The 5000-nt window shown below is 53.2% G+C and overlaps 1 non-coding gene across 1 annotated transcript in view; it reads right to left on the bottom strand.

Moving 5' to 3' along the window:
- LOC126139219 (small subunit ribosomal RNA) overlaps positions 1-726 on the bottom strand; it is a 1908-nt gene extending 1182 nt beyond the window's left edge. The window contains exon 1 of the ribosomal RNA XR_007528652.1: positions 1-726. This exon is cut by the window's left edge and continues 1182 nt beyond it. This is a non-coding gene — a ribosomal RNA (small subunit ribosomal RNA).
- Positions 727-5000: the final 4274 nt, after the last annotated feature.

Consider the following 5000-nt stretch of genomic DNA (forward strand, 5'->3'; position numbering starts at 1 on the left):
ACCGGCAGGACGTCCCACGATACATGCCAGTTAAACACCGACGGGCGGTGAACCAACAGCGTGGGACACAAATCCAACTACGAGCTTTTTAACCGCAACAACTTTAATATACGCTATTGGAGCTGGAATTACCGCGGCTGCTGGCACCAGACTTGCCCTCCAATAGATACTCGTTAAAGGATTTAAAGTGTACTCATTCCGATTACGGGGCCTCGGATGAGTCCCGTATCGTTATTTTTCGTCACTACCTCCCCGTGCCGGGAGTGGGTAATTTGCGCGCCTGCTGCCTTCCTTGGATGTGGTAGCCGTTTCTCAGGCTCCCTCTCCGGAATCGAACCCTGATTCCCCGTTACCCGTTACAACCATGGTAGGCGCAGAACCTACCATCGACAGTTGATAAGGCAGACATTTGAAAGATGCGTCGCCGGTACGAGGACCGTGCGATCAGCCCAAAGTTATTCAGAGTCACCAAGGCAAACGGACCGGACGAGCCGACCGATTGGTTTTGATCTAATAAAAGCGTCCCTTCCATCTCTGGTCGGGACTCTGTTTGCATGTATTAGCTCTAGAATTACCACAGTTATCCAAGTAACGTGGGTACGATCTAAGGAACCATAACTGATTTAATGAGCCATTCGCGGTTTCACCTTAATGCGGCTTGTACTGAGACATGCATGGCTTAATCTTTGAGACAAGCATATGACTACTGGCAGGATCAACCAGGGAGCTGCGTCAACTAGAGCTGAGCAGCCGGCCGCCCGGGAGTGTGTCCCAGGGGCCCGCGCGAACACGCAAGCGTCCGCTCAATTATTCTGCAAACAGGAGGAGGCTGAGCTCCCCTGCACAATACACCTCGAAACCCTCTCAGGTCCCGGCGGCGCGCAGCGCCGTCCTAAGTACTTGGTCGGGTTCGAGAGAGGCGCAATCGCCCGGAGTTAGGCGAGTAGACGCTTTAGGTGCGACCACCCGTGCTCCCAACTGAGCTTGCCGCTGCCGACAGAGGCCCGGGAGCGTGCTGTCGTGGCATTGCCGGCGGGAGACAACACGCGCCACCTACGGTGACCGGCAGCTCCAACGCCAGCGCCACAGAAGGGCAAAGGCCCCACGTGGGTGCCGAAGCGAACTCTCCCAGCACAGCGCACGTGCCAACACGTCTGCACAACTGCGATACAAACCACCAGCGAGAACCGCTGGGGCGACCGAGCAGCAGACGGCGTCGCGGCGCCGAGTGCCGGGCGGCGGCGCATCCTCAACGCACACAGTCCTCAGTCGGACCAGCACACTGCAGATGTCCACCGCGCTTCGCACCGGGCCCGCGAGGACCCACTTTGGCCGCCCGGCGCCGCGCGCAGGGTGCCCCGGCGCGCAGCTGCGCCGCCTGCCGCGTCCGTCGGCCGGCGCGCCTGCCACTGGGCGCCCCCACCAGCCGGCTGTAGCGCGTGCGCCCACGCACCGCGCGGCCAGCACGCCGGGCGGCCCCCCCTCACCGGCCGGGGACGGTCCCGCCCAGCCACCGCCGCGTATCGCTTCACACACAGATTTGCCCTTACTGATTTACCTCCAGCAACAACAACCGCACCACAATGGGTTTACCAGTTGTTCATTTGCGTAACGTCACCAGCAAACGTAGACGTCCATCCCAGTTTGCAAATGCAACGATTATTGCATACCTGTCTGTTAGGTGTCACGACACACTACGTCTGCCCACATACACGCAACAAAATGTGCACGACTAGAGAACACGTGGGAGGTGGCCCCCTACGTATGCGATGTCCATTACGAGACCGACTGTCAACCAGCATCTGTACCATGTCGCAGATGTGGAACGCGGTGCACCATGCTATCACACTGTGTGAGAAGAGACGACTACGTTTGAATACACGCGCCACTACATCAACAGACGGCTCATGCTGATCGCCATCCAGGGCGTCCGTTACTCCCACACGTCTCTATGGCGTACCACACTGCAATGTAGCTGTTATGGGGAGACGGCACGTGGCTGAGTGCACAACATTTGGACCGTATGGTTCGCTGTTGTTGGGCGCAGTCGTTGTACAGTCACACATGTGCCACAGCGTATCATTCAGTACATACGGACCTATGTGCAGTACAATGTGAGGGTTAAGCTTACGACATCAGCGGACAGTGGACACAGGCCGTACCACGACGTAGACTGAGCGCTTCGACATGCGAATGCCAGTGAACAGCTGCGAAGGGCATTGAACACGCAAGCACCTGAACGACCAGCGTGCGAAGGCAGGGGGGAGGGGGGGGCGATGTACATCCTGCAGTCGTCCACATTACAGTGTACAGCGGGAGCATGTAAAAAGTAAGCAACACTTGCGAAGTGTTGAACATGAAACGATACACAAGAGGGTGGGCGGTGCGAGTAGCGAACTATATTCAGAGGGTTGTGGTTAGACAACACTGGATTAATGTAACGTGTCATATGCCAATTACAGAGCAGGTTAAGGCACAACTTGGGTTAGGTTAAGGCACAACTTGGGTTAGGTTAAGGCACAACTTGGGTTAGGTTAAGGCACAACTTGGGTTAGGTTAAGGCACAACTTGGGTTAGGTTAAGGCACAACTTGGGTTAGGTTAAGGCACAACTTGGGTTAGGTTAAGGCACAACTTGGGTTAGGTTAAGGCACAACTTGGGTTAGGTTAAGGCACAACTTGGGTTAGGTTAAGGCACAACTTGGGTTAGGTTAAGGCACAACTTGGGTTAGGTTAAGGCACAACTTGGGTTAGGTTAAGGCACAACTTGGGTTAGGTTAAGGCACAACTTGGGTTAGGTTAAGGCACAACGTGGGTTAGGTTAAGGCACAACGTGGGTTAGGTTAAGGCACAACGTGGGTTAGGTTAAGGCACAACGTGGGTTAGGTTAAGGCACAACGTGGGTTAGGTTAAGGCACAACGTGGGTTAGGTTAAGGCACAACGTGGGTTAGGTTAAGGCACAACGTGGGTTAGGTTAAGGCACAACGTGGGTTAGGTTAAGGCACAACGTGGGTTAGGTTAAGGCACAACGTGGGTTAGGTTAAGGCACAACTTGGGTTAGGTTAAGGCACAACTTGGGTTAGGTTAAGGCACAACTTGGGTTAGGTTAAGGCACAACTTGGGTTAGGTTAAGGCACAACTTGGGTTAGGTTAAGGCACAACTTGGGTTAGGTTAAGGCACAACTTGGGTTAGGTTAAGGCACAACTTGGGTTAGGTTAAGGCACAACTTGGGTTAGGTTAAGGCACAACTTGGGTTAGGTTAAGGCACAACTTGGGTTAGGTTAAGGCACAACTTGGGTTAGGTTAAGGCACAACTTGGGTTAGGTTAAGGCACAACTTGGGTTAGGTTAAGGCACAACTTGGGTTAGGTTAAGGCACAACTTGGGTTAGGTTAAGGCACAACTTGGGTTAGGTTAAGGCACAACTTGGGTTAGGTTAAGGCACAACGTGGGTTAGGTTAAGGCACAACTTGGGTTAGGTTAAGGCACAACTTGGGTTAGGTTAAGGCACAACTTGGGTTAGGTTAAGGCACAACTTGGGTTAGGTTAAGGCACAACTTGGGTTAGGTTAAGGCACAACTTGGGTTAGGTTAAGGCACAACTTGGGTTAGGTTAAGGCACAACTTGGGTTAGGTTAAGGCACAACTTGGGTTAGGTTAAGGCACAACTTGGGTTAGGTTAAGGCACAACTTGGGTTAGGTTAAGGCACAACTTGGGTTAGGTTAAGGCACAACTTGGGTTAGGTTAAGGCACAACTTGGGTTAGGTTAAGGCACAACTTGGGTTAGGTTAAGGCACAACTTGGGTTAGGTTAAGGCACAACGTGGGTTAGGTTAAGGCACAACGTGGGTTAGGTTAAGGCACAACGTGGGTTAGGTTAAGGCACAACGTGGGTTAGGTTAAGGCACAACGTGGGTTAGGTTAAGGCACAACGTGGGTTAGGTTAAGGCACAACGTGGGTTAGGTTAAGGCACAACGTGGGTTAGGTTAAGGCACAACGTGGGTTAGGTTAAGCACAAATTGCGTTACATTGCGGTACAAATTGCGTTACATTGCGGTACAAATTGCGTTACGAATTTGGTTAGGTTAAGGTGCAAAATGGGTTAGGTTAAGGTGCGAAATGGGTTGGATTACAGTACACAACGTGGTAAGAGCGTGTGTTGGGGGGGGGGGGGGCCGAGGTTCGTTGGTAGTGATCATTGTAAGTGAATGTCGGAGGCAGCGTCAGTATGTCACAGCAGTTATGTCTCGTCAGGATGCGCTTATGCGCTTTTCGCTCGTGACTGGAGGCGCGCCGCGTCTGTGGTTGCGGCAAGGGAGCGGCAGACCTGTGTGATTCATTCCTGCCATTGTTTCTGTGCCGTAACAGGAGGCAGTGAGGTGGTGTTGGGTGCACCCCTGTGTAGGACATGTGTGGGTGTTGGTGGCTTATCTGAGCAATTGTGGATGTCGGACGGGTGGGATATTCTATTTTAGAATTGGACCCCCTGGTGTGGTTATCATAGTGTGGATGGTGTACTGTGGCGGAGAGGATGCACCGGACGTTGGTCCATGCTGGTGCTTACATATTGTATCTGTGTCTGTTACAGGCAGAGAGTAATGTGTGATAGAGTGTCTCGCTGAGGTGTGGTTCATATTGTGTGCACAGACTTACAGCATGTATAGGGACAGCGGGAATTTGGCATATTGGATATAACTCTTCGTGAAACGCAAGATATAGGGGTGGATTGCAACGTACGAGTGCGGGAAGAGTCCGCCGTTCATCCGCTGGAGTTGCGATTTCGGCGGTTGGGGTGGGGCACGTGCGGGTGCGGGTGGAGTGATTGTCGGTTGACTACTTCGTGCGACGCAGGCACTGGCGTTCGGGTTCCTGTGGTGGACAGATGATGCAGGCTTTGTGGGTGGCGTCGGAAAATGGGTACTGTGGGACCTAGCGATGTCGTAGTCGGGGTGGCGTCTCATAGATGGCGGTATCGTCGGTGCAGCAGGTCATGTTTCGGG

Source organism: Schistocerca cancellata, unplaced genomic scaffold (assembly GCF_023864275.1).
Source record: "Schistocerca cancellata isolate TAMUIC-IGC-003103 unplaced genomic scaffold, iqSchCanc2.1 HiC_scaffold_681, whole genome shotgun sequence".
Classification (NCBI taxonomy): domain Eukaryota; kingdom Metazoa; phylum Arthropoda; class Insecta; order Orthoptera; family Acrididae; genus Schistocerca; species Schistocerca cancellata.